Raw genomic sequence first — 18,048 nt, 5'->3', positions numbered from 1 at the left:
GTTAGTGTTAGGGTGAGTTATGTCAGTGTTAGTGAGTGTTATGTCAGTGTTAGGGTGAGATATGTCAGTGTTAGTGAGTGTTATGTTAGTGTTAGGGTGAGCTATGTCAGTGTTAGGGTGAGTTATGTTAGTGTTAGGGTGAGTTATGTCAGTGTTAGTGAGTGTTATGTCAGTGTTAGTGTGAGTTATGTCAGAGTTAGTGAGTGTTATGTTAGTGTTAGGGTGAGTTATGTCAGTGTTAGTGTGAGTTATGTCAGAGTTAGTGAGTGTTATGTTAGTGTTAGGGTGAGTTATGTCAGTGTTAAGGTGAGTTATGTCAGTGTTAGTGAGTGTTATGTTAGTGTTAGGTTATCTCAGGAGGGTAAATGAGGCTAGATTCTATATTTACCTTCATTAATTTTAAGTTTTTTCCTGGTGACACTTCCCTTCTTGTATGGTCGCAAGTTCTCCTCTATTTTACCCTGTTGAACAAAAAAAAATTATATATATATATATATATATATATATATATATATATATATATATATATATATATATATATATATATATATATATATATATATATATATATATAGCAAGAACAAAGCAGGCAACTCCCATAGCAGGGATATGACACACACTTTTTTTTTACGGGGATTGGCCCACCCGGGCACAGGTCGTACATACATATACACTTGAACTCCTAAATCTCTACTGTAATGTGATACAGGTGATTAATTTTTATCTCTTGTGCAAAATATATGACGTTTGTATTCAAATTATTCGCTGTCTGGCAAGGATTCCAGTAATGCAAATTATATTCTTGTAGGGTTTCGTGGTATAATGTTGTCTAGCACTCAGGATGGATGGAAACTCTAAGGTGGTTTTCTTATATAATATAAGTTATATGGTAGACAGTCTGGTGCTGGAGGTGCCGTGTGGTGAAGAGCTGCTCAGTAGACACGTTCGGTGAGTAGCGTGTTGAAGGAGGTAGATGTGCAGGAGCTTCGTTAGAGAAGATGTTGCCTGTTGCTGGCCTCCAGGTTGAATGAGAACTGGACAGCGAGGAGCTTGCTGGAGGAGGTGTTGCGTGTTCAGGAACCGAGAGCAGAATAAGAGCTGGTTGGTGAGGAAGCTCAGAGAAGGACAGCTGGTGGGTCGCCATGCTCGCTGGCGGGAGCGAGGACCGCCAGGCAGGCGGAGGAGAAGCGAGGGCCGCCAGGCAGCGGCGGAGGAGGAGGTGTTGCGTGTTCAGGTAGAGAGGCTAGAATGAATCTCAATGGAGAGACAGAGCTTATATACACAGCAGCCGTGAGTCATGTAGGGAAAACCCAGGAAGTAGCCGGTCTTTTGACTGGGCCGCTAGTTTGGTTGCCAGCAGCTACGCAGTTGTAGGGGAGACGTCCACTACATTCTCCTAACTTTAGTCTGAGATATTATATAAGATAAAAACTGTAAGCCTAAAACCCTGGCTGGGCAGATGGGGGAGACGGATAGAAGGAGGGAGGGTGCTTGTGGGGGGGGAGCGGGAGGTGAGGTGATATGTTTGATATTTGGCGCCGAAGTCTGTGTGTTTATTTATTAGTCCTTAAGATTAACTAAGCTTTTCTCTTATAATTTGCCACCGAAACGACTGGGGAAAATATATTTTACATTGCTGGAATTCTTGTAAGATAGCGATTAATTTGAATATAAACAAGCTATAATTTGCACTGGACAAAAATTTTAGCATCCTAATCATTTAGTCCATGTACGGGACAGGTTTGCACTTAGGTCATTTATTTCTTTTAGTATGATGTGTGCATGTACAGCTCCTCCTCGCCTTACTACCTGCTCGACTTACGACCACCCCACTTACGACCTGCCTCAGTCATACCAAAATTTTGTCAAATTACGTATTTTCGAGTCCCAATGTCAGTACACAAAGAAAATTTTCGTTTGTAATTCACTTTAAAATGGCTGGCAAGCTTAAAAGTGAGAGTTTTGTGGTGCTGAGAAGGAAAAGAGACACCCATTTCAGATTTTCTAGGTATTATTTAAGCATTTTTGACATCCGACCATTTCAACTTACGACCTGAATTTGGATCCCTAATCACATCGTAAGTCGAGGAGGAGCTGAAAATTAATAAAATTAAATGAAGAAGTTTATGTAAATCTACTCAAAAAATAGTTGAAAAATTTTTACATTATTAAATTGTACTAAACTAATGTACTAAAACTTTTATCTCTTGTGCAAAATTTATGATGTTTATATTCAAATTATTCACTGTCTTGCAAGGAGTCCATCAATGCAAATTATATTCTCCAAACTTTAGTCTGTGATGTTATATAAGATAAAAACTTAAAGCCTACTGTATAACCACCAAATTCTGGCTGGGAGGGAGGGAGGGAGGGAGGGAGGGAGGGGGGGGGTAGGGCTGGAGGAAGGGGAGGTGACAGTGACATGTTTGACAGTTGGGGCCGAAGGTCTAGTGAAGTATTTATTTGTTTATTTATGTCCTTTAGATTGAGTTTTTGTTTTTGTTTATAAAATGTCATAGATGTGACCGGGGAGAATATAATTTACATTACTGGAATTCTTATAAGATAGTGATTAATTTGAATATAAGTGTCATATATTTGCACAAGATAAAAATTTTTGTATATAGTACAGTACATTTTAATAATGTAAAAAAATTTCAACTGTATCTTTGGGTAGATTTACATAAATTTCTGGGTGTTTCTTTTTCTTCTCAGCACCACGAGAACTCTCACTTTTATTCTTGCCAGCCATTTTAAATGGAATTACTAACAAAAATTTTGTCAGTACACAGCGCGATCAATAACGTTGGGACTCGAAAATACGTAATTTTATTTTTTTGTACGACTGGGGCAGTCATAGGTCGAGCATGTCGTAGGTCGAGGAGTGGCTGTAGTTCATGTCATGCATGCTGAGGTCTGCAACTTCATCAGAGGTTGAGCCAGAGGTCAAGCTGATTTTGCAAATAGCTCACCCACTCCTCCTTGCGTCTCACGCCTGAGCAGGAGAGAGCGGGCAAACTCATATCACTTGTTACCCAGTGAACACCTCACTTAAGTGTTCTCCTACAAGTGCACTAAGACACTTCCCTTAGCAGAGAAGGTACAATATACTTCCGGTGGAAGTAGTTGGTATTTACCTCGTCACCAAGTACTGAACCCCAACAAACCAGACAAGGTACGAATAGTCTTCGATTGTGCAGCAGTCTTCACGAAGACTTCACTCAACAACCAAGTGCTCCAAGGACCAGACCTAAACAACAAATTGATGGGAGTGCTCATTCGGTTTAGACGAGAGCCGATCGCCCTAATGGCGAGAAGGTGGAGCATTGACACAAACGCCAATGACATGTAGGATGACAGTGCATCTCTTAGGAGAGTGTGGAGTCCCTCGTGCATGGCCTATGCTCTGCAACGGACCTTCCAAGACTTCGGAGATGGGTTCTAGGATGCCGCAAATAGTGCGAAATCAAACTTCTATGTAGACGACCTGCTCCTGTCAGTAACTGAACCAAAAGAAGCAATTATGACATCTCGGCAGTTGCGACATCTTCTATCCCTGCGAGGTTTCAAACTCACAAAATGGATCGGCAACGACAAGGAAGTCCTCAACACGATACCATTTGAAAGTCAACATGCAGGAGTGAAGGAAGTGAACCTGGGATGTGTGAGACCTACCCATGGAGAGGGCCTTGGAAGTCATGTGGGACCTGAATGGAAACCAGTTTGCAGCAAAGGTTCAGGTTCCCACCCGACCGCCGACAAAAAGGGGCTTACTAGCAGTGGTAAGCTCGGTGTATGACCCTCTAGGATTCATCTGCCCTTTCACCATCAAAGTCATGCTCATTTTCCAAGACGAATGCAGGCGAAAGAAGGACTGGGATGAACACATTGCCAAGCAAAACCTTCACAAGTGGTTGCGTTGGCTTGAAGATTTGAAATCACTGTTAAACTTCAAAGTTCCTCGCTGCTACAGACCCGAGGGCCTGGGTCGTGCCACTTCATCACTTCTGTGACGCCTCACAAGTGGCCTACGCAGTTGTGACGTACCTACGGACAGTAGATAATGAAGGTAATGCCGGATGTTCTTTCGTCCGTGGCAAGGCTCGTCTGGTCCCTCTAAACAGCTAACGGTTCCAAGGCTAGAACTCTGTGCTACAGTCCTGGCAATAAGAGCAGACCAGACTATCAGGAGTGAAATTGGAGTCCCACTTGAAGAATCCATGTTCTGGGCGGACAGTATGATTGTGCTCAAGTACATCGCCAACCTAGAGAAACGTTTCCATACCTTCGTTGCCAACAGGAACTCGGCTATACACGAAGTCAAGGAGAAGGCCCAACGGAGGCATGCAGGATCAAGATAGAATCCAGCAGATGATGCTACAAGAGGCATACAAGTTGAAGACATGTTAAAGAAATGCAGATGGCTTGATGGTCCCTCCATTTTGCCTCTACCTGAGGAGTACTGGCCGAGAGAACCGGAATCAAATACGAACTTGAGAATGTTCCCGAGGTTAAGCTCGAGGCTGTGTCATTAGCCACAGCAGGAAATAACGCCGATACCATAATGCAACTGATATGAAGTAGGTACTCATCATTGTATGCGCTGCAGAGAGGTATATCCTGAATCAGGCGAGTATCCAGCATCCTGAGAAACGACTTTCAGGGTGCAACATCGAAGCCGCTGGAATTGCCTGAACTGCGCAATTCCAAGTGGGACATCATTCGGTTCCTGTAACGGGAGGCCTATGGTGAGGAGATGAGCCTCCTGCAGCACCGACAGCTGCCACGACAAAGTCAACTGTACCGACAAGAGCCATACCTAGGCCAAGATGGGCTGCTCAGAGTAGGAAGAAGGTTACAAGATGCCAAAGAAAGAACTGGACCAATACTACTGCCCAGAGACCACCCAGTGACCAAACTTATAGTACAGGAAACACACACGGTGGGCGCTGGCAATTCCGGGAGAGAACATACACTGTCCATACTCCGGTGTGAGTTATGGATAGCCTGTTGCCGCTCTCTGCTCGACAAGGTAATCAAGGAGTGTGTCACTTTCCGTCGTAACAATTGGAAGCCCACTCGGCAAAGGGAAGCCATGCTGCCCGAAGACCGGACCAAGCCCGGGGAGCGTCCCTTTACTTAAAGGGGCAGTGATTGCTTTGGCCCGTTCACAGTAAGACAAGGACGAAAGAGTACCAAGAGATGTGGCTGTATATTCACCTGCCTAGCTACTCGTGCAGTGCACCTGGAGGTGTTGGAGTCTCTAGATATAGATGCACTCCTAAGCGCTACTGCCCGCTTCATCACCAGAAAGGGTATGACTCCGAAACGTATTTGTTCAGACAATGGCACCAACATAATCGGGGCTTGCAAGGAACTCCGTGCGGCAATGCGTAGTTGGAGGAATGATGAACGCATAAGCAGACAGTTTTAGAAGAGATATGGAATGGATATTCAACCCGCCAGCGGCTTCGCACATGGGATGAATCTAGGAACGGCATATCCGAACTGTCAGAAGGTTCTCAGAGCAATTTTGGGGACCCAAGTCCTGGATGAATATCGACTGCAGATGCTATTTTGTGAAGTGGAAGCAATCATAAATAGTCGGCCCATCACACCTGCCTCTAGCGACATGAGAGACCTGGAAGCGCTTACACCAGCCCACGTCCTCCACGGTAGCCCACACGCTGATCTGTCACTGGGAGGATGTCTTCTGAAGGACTCATATCAACGACGGTGGCGGCACGTGCAGTTCCTAGCAGACCGCTCCTAGAAACGCTGGGTGAGGGAGTACCTTCCACTACTCCGCAAAAGACAGAGGTACATAGAACCAACCCTGGTCAATGGAGAAGATCTTCCTCGCAACAAATGGCCATTAGGCAGGGTCACGGCAGTGGTCCCAGGAGCCAATGGGGTAGTGTGCCAGGTACATGTACAAGCCGTATCCGGGGACTTCCGAAGGCCAGTGACCCGTGTATGCCTTCTTGAACACGCCACATCGTAAATCTTGGGCGATTGCCCAACGCCGGGAGTGTTATCGCCGCTGGCGTTGACTTATCCGAACAAACATTAAATCTCTCGGCCTGCGACCACGTGCGCCCCCCACCCCCCGTGACCTCACCAGATGTAGCAGCTTGGCGAGGCGGGGGGGTGGGGGGGGGTGTTTACAGACAAGAGGTCCTGATTCTGCTGAGTGTATGGTTTAGAGGGTGGATTGGCCGCCTGGCCTTCATGATGCAGATCGCCCTCTCGAGTGATGCTGTAAGGACCAGCAGAGCTTTGTGCTGGAACAATTTACGCAGCACTGTCGTCTCTTGGAACACCATACTGATCTGCACTTGTAAGTACAGCCTAAGTGATGACATACCCCTCAGTACAGTGAGTTCTGCTATAACGCGTGTTTTGATAACGCGATTTATGAATTAGGAACGATATTTGTATAACGCGAAAGCTTGTTTGCTATAACGCGATTTTTGCTTACTATTTCTCCAATTTTGTGGTATTAACTGTGAATATGGTGAAGAAGAATATCTCCAAGAAGCGTTCTGGTGATAGAATTCCCAGTGATGATCGTAAAAGAAAGGATATAACACTTGAAGAGAAGCTCGATTTAATCAACCTCAAAATCAAGTTACATTCATATTTTTTCAAGGTAAAGTGTTACATTTACTGTATGATTTCATTATTAGATATGAATGTAACATTTATTTAGACTGTGCTATCCTTTGTGTTAGGCTAACTACTAAATTTTTTCGATTTCGAGTAGTAATCTGCACCTAACCCTATTTTCTCCATAAGCCCTGTTATTTCTATTACGCGATTTTCTATAACACGATATTTTACAAGAACACAATTATCGCGTTATAGCAGAACTACCTGTACTGAAATATTGTGGACTAATTATGCCTACTTGTTTCTGCCTTATCTGGAGCAATAAGGCAATGCGGAATTAAGTGTATCTAAGATTAATAGAGTTATGAACTTTGTATCATATCGCTATACTTAATAATCAATTGTAATTAAGATGAAATTGTGTGAGACTAACTAATTATGTAATACTAATAAACGCCTTGTTCTCTGCAGGTTTTGACCACATTAATAAATATTGAATGAGTCAAAAGACGGGTTTCAATCATTCCTTTCGACTTGCCCGTCACCTGAACGTCCTTCACTAAGGCATTTACAAGTAGTGACGGGGACAGGCAGAGATGAGTCTCTAGTCACAACTCTGCACATGGACGGCACAGATAAGATGGTCGTTTATGCACTGGGATCTAGGCAGCAGTGCAATCCGGTCCTGTCTGTGCAACTGAGCAACCTTTTCGAGGAGCCACTCTGCTCACCCCACATGGGGTGGGGGCTAGAAACATTGCCCTAAACATAGCCTGCCTAAAAATCCAATGTGACTGGGCAACTGCACCCAGTAAGGTCATCCTTATGCCATCAAAAACACAATTAAAATCACAGATCCAAACAAAAACAAACAATACAATCTCTTATGGTCGTTGCATGGAAAGGACCCTACTGGATACTGGCACAAATGAGCGTCCTGAAAGAGCTGGCTTGGTATAACATCGACATTGCAGCCATTAGCGAGTCCCGGTTCCCAGACTGGGGTCTGGCTATAACTTCTTTTGGAAGGATAAGCCTGCTGCGGAGAGAAACCGCATTTATGGAGTTGACTTTGCCATCTGCCAATGCAACCTACACAGGCTAACTGAAATTCCTATTGGGATCAACGAGCGCCTCATGACGTTCGATTCCCACTGAATTACTCATGTCATGCCTTCTCCATCAGTGCATACGCCCCAACACTGGATGCAGAGGAAGATATCGAGGAGGCCTTTTATGCCGACCTCGACAGTGCTAACCTCTATCCCCAGAGAAGACAAGGTTGTGCTCCTTTGTGTCTTCAATGCCAGAGTTGGTAGAGATGCTGACATTTGGCAGGGAACCATAGGGTGAAATAGACTAATCAAGTGTAATTTCAACGGCCTACTCCTCCTCAGCAAGTGTGCTACACACAACCTCACTATCACCAACACCTTGTTTAGGCAGGCCGACAAGTTCAAGGGTTCGTGGCAACACCCAAGATCCAAACACTGGCATTTCATTGACTACATCATTATCGGAGAAAGAGATCGCCGAGATGTCCTCATCACCCGTACCATGTGTGACTCAGACCACTGTGACACTGATCATCGACTTGTCAGAGCCCAGCTCTCACTTCATTCACCCCAAAATGGCGGAGGCAGCAAGCCTCCAGAAGGTTTTAATACTAAAGGTCTGGAGGATTAACGGAAGCGCCTGCTTGCAGAAACCAACTCGAACATGGGCTGATATAACAAAAAACTGTAGAGACCCTCGGCCAGATCAAAGGAATACATCAGGACTGGTTTAATGTAAATGACCCGGCAATCAATGTACTGTACTCATCAATGATAAACATGCTGATTTATCTGACTGGCAAAACATCCCTCAGTCTCAAACCAAAGCCGATACCTTCCGCAAGAAGAAAGCAGCGGCCCAGCGGGAACTTCGTAATCTAAAGAATGACTGGCTTAAAAATAAAGCATGTGAAACACAAACATTTGCAAATCCGCACAAGCTGCGCAAATTTTTCAATTCCACTAAAAAGTTTTATGGGCCAATCACTCGTTGCGCAGCCCCTCCAGTCATCTGATGGTAAATTCGTAATTAAAGACGATGAAGGCCCCCTTCAATGCTGGAAAGAGCACTACCATTCACTGCTCAACTGAAACACCAATGTGGATGTCCTGACTACCCAGCAGGTACCTCAGCTGACCCATCTCAGCTATCCACCATCCCTGGATGAGGTAACTACTGCCATCAAACACATGAAAAATAACAAAGTTTCAGGGCCTAATGGAATCCCAGACGAGGTGTATAAACCAGGAGGACCTCTGCTTACCAGCCGTCTCCACTCTCTCCTGGAGAATATATGAGAAAAGGAGGAACTTCCTCAAGCTCATAAAGACGCCTCCATTGTTAATATTTATAAGAACAAGGGAGACCGGTCAGACTGTGGCAACTACTGCGGGATGTCACTGCTGTCCGTAGCTAGCAAGATTATCTACCTGAGTCCTCCCAGAATCTCAATGTGGCTTTAGACCATCATGTGGCACCATTGACATGATCTTTGCTGCCTGCCAGATACAGGAAAGGTGCAGAGAACAGCATCGTGATCTGTACAGGGCCTTTATCGACCTAACCAAGGCCTTTGACTTGGTCAACAGGGAAGCCCTCTGGCGGACCCTCAGCCGGTTTGGCTGCCCACCAAAATTCATCGCCATTGTGAGGCAACTCCACTACGGCATGAATGGCAGTGTCCTGCACAATGGCATCCGGTCAAAGTTCTTCAACATCCAATTTAGCCGACGGGGTGGACATAGAGTAATGGATGAAGGATCTTTTCAACATAAGACAACTCCAGGCAAGAACAAAGGTGTCGGAAGCTTCCATTACTGAACTTCATCATGCAGACGACCTCACCCTTGTCGCTTACACTGAACGCGACCTACAGGAGATCCTGAATACCTATGCATATGAGTATGCACACTTCAGCCTTGAGGAGAATGTACTTAAGACTCAGATTCTCTTTCAGCCTGCCCCTGGTTCAGACACGCCACCATCCACCCAGCTTAACAGTACTACCCACTCTAATGTTACCCACTTTCAGTATCTCTCCTCCCACCTGTCCACCACTGCAGACAGAGAATAACAGTGAGATAGTGAGAGTGACAGAGAGCATAACAGTGAGATAGTGACATAGCATAACAGTGAGATAGTAATAGTGACAGAGAGCATAACAGTGAGAGAGTGACATAGCATAACAGTGAGATAATGACACAGAGCATAACAGTGAGATAGTGACACAGACATAACAGTGAGATAGTGACACAGAGCATAACAGTGAGATAGTGACACAGAGCATAACAGTGAGATAGTGACACAGAGCATAACAGAGAGATGGTGAAAATGACACGGGGCATAACAGTGAGATAGTGACACAGCATAACAGTAAGATAGTGACACAGAGCATAACAGTGATATAGTGACACAGCATAACAGTGAGATAGTGACACAGATTATAAGTGAGATAGAGACAGAGCATAACAGTGAGATAGTGACACAGAGCATAACAGTGGGATAGTAACACACAGCATAACAGTGAGATAGTGACACAGAGCATAACAGTGAGATAATGACACAGAGCATAACAGTGAGATAGTGACACAGAGCATAACAGTGAGATATCACATAGTGACACAGAGCATAACAGTGAGAGATAGTGACACAGAGCATAACAGTGAGATAGTGACACAAAGCATAACAGTGAGATAGTGACACAGAGCATAACAGTGAGATAGTGACACAGAGCATAACAGTGAGATAGTGAGCATAACAGTAGAGATAGTGACACAGAGCATAACAGTGAGATAGTGACAGAGAGCATAACAGCGAGATAGTGACCGGGAGCATAACTGTGAGATAGTGACACAGAGCATAACAGTGAGATAGTGATAGTGACACAGAGCATAACAGTGAGTGATAGTGACAGATAGCATAACAGTGAGATAGTGACAGAGAGCATAACAGTGAGATAGTGACAGAGCATAACTGTGATAATGACACAGAGCATAACAGTGAGATAGTGAGAGAGCATAACAGTAAGATAGTGACAGAGCATAACAGTGAGATAATGACACAGAGCATAACAGTGAGATAGTGACATAGAGCATAACAGTGAGACAGTGACAGAGAGCATAACAGTGAGATAGTGACAGAGAGCATAACAGTGAGATAGTGACACAGAGAAAAACAGTGGGATAGTCATAGTGACATAGAGCATAACAGTGAGATAGTGAGAGAGCATAACAGTGAGATAGTGACAGAGAGCATAACAGCGAGATAGTGACCGGGAGCATAACTGTGAGATAGTGACACAGAGCATAACAGTGAGATAGTGATAGTGACACAGAGCATAACAGTGAGTGATAGTGACAGATAGCATAACAGTGAGATAGTGACAGAGAGCATAACAGTGAGATAGTGACAGAGCATAACTGTGATAATGACACAGAGCATAACAGTGAGATAGTGAGAGAGCATAACAGTAAGATAGTGACAGAGCATAACAGTGAGACAATGACACAGAGCATAACAGTGAGATAGTGACATAGAGCATAACAGTGAGACAGTGACAGAGAGCATAACAGTAAGATAGTGACAGAGAGCATAACAGTGAGATAGTGACACAGAGAAAAACAGTGGGATAGTCATAGTGACATAGAGCATAACAGTGAGATAGTGACATAGAGCATAAGAGTGGGATAGTCATAGTGACATAGAGCATAACAGTGAGATAGTCATAGTGACATAGATTGAGATGTTGACACCAGAGCATAACAGTGAGATAATGACACAGAGACATAACAGTGAGATGAAGTGACAGAGCATAACAGTGAGATAGTGACACAGAGCATAACAGTGAGATAGTGACACAAAGCAAAACAATTGAGACTGATCATAGTGACACAGAGCATAACAGTGAGATAGTCATAGTGACATAGAGCATAACAGTGAGATAGTGATATAGAGGCATAAATTGAGATAGTGAGCACAGAGCATAACAATTGAGATGGTGACACCGAGGCATAACAATCAGAGATGAGTGACACAGCAACAGTGAGATGGTAGTACAAAGCATAAAAGTGAGATAGTGACACAGGCATAACAATTGAGATAGTGACTGAGGCATAGCACACAGTGAGATGGTGGTGACAGAGCATAATAAAACAAGATAGTGACTGAAACATAAGTGAGATAGTGACGAGAGCATAACAGTGAGATAGTCATAGTGACATAAAGAGCATAACAGTGAGATAGTGACACAGAGCATAACAGAGAGATAGTCATAGTGACACAGAGCATAACAGTGAGATAGTCATAGTGACACAGAACATAACAGTGAGATAGTGACACAGAGCATAACAGTGAGATAGTGACACAGAGCAAAACAGTGAGATAGTCATAGTGACACAGAGCATAACAGTGAGATAGTCATAGTGACATAGAGCATAACAGTGAGATAGTGACATTGAGCATAAGTGAGATAGTCACAGTGACACAGAGCATAACAGTGAGATAGTCATAGTGACACAGAGCATAACAGTGAGATAGTGACACAGAGCTTAACAGAGAGATAGTGATACAAAGCATAAAAGTGAGATAGTGACACAGAGCATAACAGTAAGATAGTGACACAGAGCATAACAGAGAGATAGTGACACAGAGCAAAACAGTGAGATAGTCATAGTGACACAGAGCATAACAGTGAGATAGTGACATAGAGCATAAGTGAAATAGTCACAGTGACATAGAGCATAACAGTGAGATAGTGACACAGAGCATAACAGTGAGATAGTCATAGTGACACACAGCATGACAGTGAGATAGTCATAGTGACATAGAGCATAACAGTGAGATAGTGACATAGCATAACAGTGAGATAGTGATAGTGACAGAGAGCATAACAGTGAGAGAGTGACATAGCATAACAGTGAGATAATGACACAGAGCATAACAGTGAGATAGTGACACAGAGCATAACAGTGAGATAGTGACACAGAGCATAACAGTGAGATAGTGACACAGAGCATAACAGTGAGATAGTGACACAGAGCATAACAGTGAGATAGTCATAGTGACATAAAGCGTAAGACTCACAATGAACACCCTAGTATTGGGTTGTATGCCAGTCTCGGCCTGGCTGACAAGACAATGTTGGGTGTCCGGAGGCTGTAAGGTCTTCACCTCCTCCAGGGTCAGTTCATCCACCGTCATGAATCTTGTGACTGTCGGCATGACTATCAACACCTGCAGAATATTAAACACATGTAAATAAAATCATAATTATCAACGAGCTTACAGGAAAATTTCATCTGATGGTTTTCTTGGTTAGGTTAGGTTAGGCTCTTTGATACAGTCAGTGGTGTAGTCCCAATAACATAAGTGGTGGGACACAGACCTCCCCATAGTGGTGCTTAGTTATTTAAGCTGAATTTTAAACAAACTAAGGCACACACATTGTATAGATACAGCCTTGATATTTTAGACTAACAGCCTCTTTCAACTTTATTTTTGGTGTAGTGTACAATGTCAGATTTATAAATTGTGTTAATAATTAATTAATTAATTAATTTACTAATTAAAAAATTATTATTAGTTTGCCACAGACATTGAAGACAATATACTTAACTTACATGCAATGTTGTATTTTATTATAGTGAAAATACAGTAGGTCTTTCTTTTATACCGGTACAGTGATTATACTAGTTTAGCATTTTTGAGTAAATGCGAAGATGTAATGAGAAATAACGATGTCACCAATGACATAGATAAAATTTCATAAGTATGAAGCCTTATCAAAACAGGTAGTCGTGCAGCTAGAGGTATCTTTGCTTCAGCCATTGACGAAGAAACGGATGATTATCCAACATTAAGGCAGCAATTCATTTATTTTTTGGAAAGGGCTCCAAAGGAGGTCCACTTAATTGGATTTTTAAGATGGCAGAGAGGACAGGTGCAACTCTGCTTACACATGAAGCACAAGAAGCCCAAATTTGTTCGGGACTCACTAAGATAGATCTCAGATCTTACATGGATTCCTCAGATTGGATCGATAAAAATGACATGTCTAAAGTAAATTTCTACAGGATTATTGAACTCCTTCAGTTTATCTTGTCATCAAATGAACCCTTACGCACGAAAGCCCAAAAGAAAGAGTTAAAAAAGGGACTAAACTTGTAGAACACGTAGAAGAAATTGCGGAACCCAAGGAAAATATTCCTAGGGCGATCTCAGTGGCACCAGTCACCAGCTTCAAGGAGCAACCACAGTCTGTCATGGGAACCAAACCCAAAAAGATACATTTTTGCAGTCTGCAAACGTAAGGGACATTCCACAGAAAAATGCTGGTTTGCAGGACAAGCAGATAAGTCCCCAGCCAGCCAGAAGCAAGATCAAAGAAAAGAATCCTCGCAGGACCTTAAAATTTCAGATAGTCCTGCTAAACCAAAAACTCCAAAGGGACATTACACAGGAAATAAAATGTCTCCAAACACTACAGGCACTCCGAATAAATGGAGTACAGTACATCAGTCTCCATACCACAACACAGAAGATTGTAGAAATATACATCATATGAGGCAAAAAATGGAAAATCTACGGGAGACAAGTACACAGCCTTCAGGGGAAGAGGAGCGCGTCCAGCAACACGATCTAGGATAGCGTCGACGGTTCAAGAAAACAACGCTTCCATCACCGGCTCATTAATCGCCGTGTTAAACAAAGTGGAGGAGGTTCACTGTACCAGAGAGGATAGGTAACAATCAGTTATCCCTAGATATAGATACGGGGGCCTGTGCCAATGTTATCTCATTAAAGTCGTTCAATGAACTCCAGCGGCGATATCCTCCAAATAAGTGGCCAATAAGACCTACAAACATTCCTCTGTCCGGTGTGTCGGGAATCCAATTAGACGTAGTGGGGGTGATAGCACTACCACTCCGTTTTTCTAGGTCCAGTAAAGCGCTTTTGGCAGATTTCTACATAGTTAAAGCATTTTCTTTGCCATCGGATGGGATACTTGGTCTGACCACTCTAAGGCAGAACAACATAAAGTTCAGCCTTGAGATCAAACAATCAAGCATACTTGTAAAACATATCACGCAATGCAAACTTCACATCCATTACTTACTTCGGGTGTTCGTGTAATAACTGCTTCGACAGGCACGGGGGAGTCTTTGGCACAGCAGCAATTAGTTATGGAGTCACTCTGAAACTCCAACTAGTGGCTCAAAGGACATTTCTGATGAAAGCGACCAGAACTGGACTCTAACGCCTGCTGTGTTAACTGGTGCACAACGGTTACATAGCCAGGAACTAACTAGTCACAGTAAGTTTGCCAAATGTGAGTGAAGGAACAGATGTTGTGTGTCTGAATGAAAGTTCATGAGTGAAAGGTTTGTCACTTGAGTCTACCTTAAGCACTGTTAGATTATGTAGTCTCACAGATGTCCTCGTTCTAAATAGAACTGGGGGACCCATTACCTTAAGAGAGGGGTGTTGTTTAGGTAATTTCCTTGTTTATGACAAGGTGGTTGTCTAAGAGCCCTTAGAATTACCAATAGGTAATGTAACACAGGATAAATCAGACGAAATATCACATATTGTAAATAAAGTAGCGTTAATAGTGCCACACGTGAAAGTAGTCGATCATCCTCAAGGCAAAAGTGATCTTTTAGAATTACTCGCCGAGTTCAAGGAAATCATAGCATTACCTGGAGAACCCCGAGGTAAAACAACATTGACAAATCATCATATTCCACTCAAACCGGAAGCTAACCCAATCTGCATCCCAGCATATAGGCTACCCCACAGCAGAAGAGCGGTAGTCCAGCAAATAGTACAAGACATGGTGGACCAAAAGGTGATCCAACCTTCCTCATCACCATGGAACTCACCTTTATTTTTAGTTCCCATAAAGATGGAGGATAGAGACCAGTCATAGATTTTCGAGAGTCAATCAGGTAACTGTACCAGACAAGTTCCCAATGCCTGTCCTAACTGACTTACTACAGTCACTAGGAAAAGACAACCCAGTCTTCAGCAACTTACATTTACTTAGCGGGTACTGGCAAATTCCCTTACATGAGGATTCCCGCGAGATAAATGCGTTCAGCACACCTATGGGACATTTCAAATTCTTGAGAATGCCATTTGGCCTAAGAAATGTGCTGCTAACATTCCAAAGAATGATAAACACCTTGTTTACTGGAATGATAGGTAACACAGTCTACGCCTATCTAGATGATCTTATCATAGTAAGCAAAGATTTACAAAGCCATCTAAAGAAACTATGTGAAGTTTTCACAAAGCTACATCTAGCTGGATTGAAAGTGAAACTTTCCTAATGTAAATTTGTCAAATCCAGAATCTAATTTCTTGGTCACGTAGTAGATGGCAATGGTATACACACAATACTTTGCAAGGTAAAGGCGGTGAAGCAATTCCCTTGTCCCAAGAACGTAGATCAGCTTCGTAGTTTCCTAGGATTATCAGGATACTACCATTCCTTCATTAAAGGTTATGCCAAGTTAGCATCACCACTCACAAAACTCCTCAAAAAGGATGTGAGTTAACATGGAATAAAGAACAAGAGGACAGTTTTAATGGCCTCAATAGCAGCTTAACGGAAGCTCCAGTGTTAACCTTTCCGGACTACAAGAAACCATTTACCATGTGTACTGATGCCTTGGACCTAGGTTTAGGGGCGGTGCTCATGCCAATTGATAATCGAGGAAAATGGCGGGTAATAGCATACACCAGTCGCACCCTCAACGATGCAGAAACACGTTATTCCGCTACTCACTTAGAAGCATTAGCTGTAGTGTGAGCTCTCAAGCATTTTCGGGATCTCATTTTGGGATATCCGATCACAGTCCACACAGATCATGTAGCCGTGACAGAACTATTTAATGGGAAGAACTTATCAGGGCGTTTAGCGCACTGGTATCTGACCTTACAGGAGTTGGCACCCGACTTCAAGTATTTGCCGGGCCGTGCGAACGTGGTAGCTGATTTGTTATCTAAACACATAGCTCCTGTCACGCCACTACCTACGTTCACCCTGTCACAGTTATGGTCCAAGGTTATATATGCCTTAGAATCGGGAGATAAGGTAAATTTTCCCAAATAACCTCTACCACTCTCACAGTTTGAGCTGCGGCATGACATATTATATTCCTACATCATTAAAGGAAAACATCCTCACCCCCTTCCATGATGCACCCCCAAGCTGGGCCTCCAGGGCGAGACAGATGTCAAAGAGAAATTAGACAAAAATATTATTGGAAATCTATGAGGACCGACATCGAGCATCACATTTCTAAATGTTTACTTAGTGCAAAACACAAAGGGACAACAATGGATCCCGCCCCAATCTTAGAATACCTGACGCCGGAACGTCCATCGGTTAACAAAATTTTCGGTTAACGAACGACTCTGCGGAACGAATTGTGTTCATTAACCGAGGGACCACTATACAGTACATATTCAGTAATAAACAATAATGAATCTTCTGTACATATTCTTAAGATAAATGACTATGTTTCCTTGAGTGCGCACGTATACATTGGGTGTAGACACTGACAACAATGCCGTCTGTTATACTCTTGTGTGTTTTAATATTCTACGTATTAATGAATTGCATTGTTCATTTCGCATATATGAAGATTAATTCAATCAAATACATATTCAGTAATAAACAATAATGAATCTTTTGTACATATTCTTAAGATAAATTATGCGGTATCCTTAAATGCGCTCGTATATGTTGGCGTTCCCAATCCATCTCTTTTTTTTTCTTTGCCATTAGTGGTTAGCTACTTCGATTGTTCCATTTATTAACATTAAATAGCATTACTTAAAACATATATATTAATTTTTTTACATTAATTTTACTACAGCTACAACTATCGTCCAGGACTCCCGGCTGTAAACACAAACAAAAACAATGGCGTCCCATCTCCTCTTGTGTGACCATATTATTATTCATTTATATTGTATAAGGTGCATTAAGAAACATTATTTAAAGAATATAGTTTGTAATTTTCATTAATTGTATTGTTTTCTGGGGAAAAAGGGGTAAAAAGCCACACAAAAGATAAGAAAAGGTCACACTTGGGAACGCATCTCATTATTATTGCTTTACTTTAATGGTAATTAATGATTCATGATAAGATGATTCACCTTTCACTGCAATATTGGAGGACACAGAGTCGTTCGTTAACCGAATCCATTATTTCAATGGGATATTGGGTAATTGGTTCGAGCTTACAGAAAAGTACATTCAAAGTAAAGCCAAAAAACACACAAAGTCAGTTAGCACCGAAGGTCTAGTGAAGTATTTATTTGTTTATTTATGTCCTTTAGATTGAGTTTTTGTTTTTTGCTTATAAAATG

General features: G+C 42.7%; 1 long non-coding RNA gene across 1 annotated transcript; it reads right to left on the bottom strand.

Moving 5' to 3' along the window:
* Positions 1-412: 412 nt before the first annotated feature.
* On the bottom strand, positions 413-14,349 carry LOC121877150. Its single transcript, XR_006090910.1, has 2 exons — positions 12,751-14,349; positions 413-461 (listed from the first exon to the last, which is right to left on the bottom strand). It is a non-coding gene; the product is annotated as an uncharacterized LOC121877150 (long non-coding RNA).
* Between the last annotated feature and the right edge of the window lie 3,699 nt (positions 14,350-18,048).

Source organism: Homarus americanus, unplaced genomic scaffold (assembly GCF_018991925.1).
Source record: "Homarus americanus isolate GMGI-L3 unplaced genomic scaffold, GMGI_Hamer_2.0 scaffold24190, whole genome shotgun sequence".
Classification (NCBI taxonomy): domain Eukaryota; kingdom Metazoa; phylum Arthropoda; class Malacostraca; order Decapoda; family Nephropidae; genus Homarus; species Homarus americanus.
This window is presented reverse-complemented; position numbering and strand designations above follow the sequence as displayed.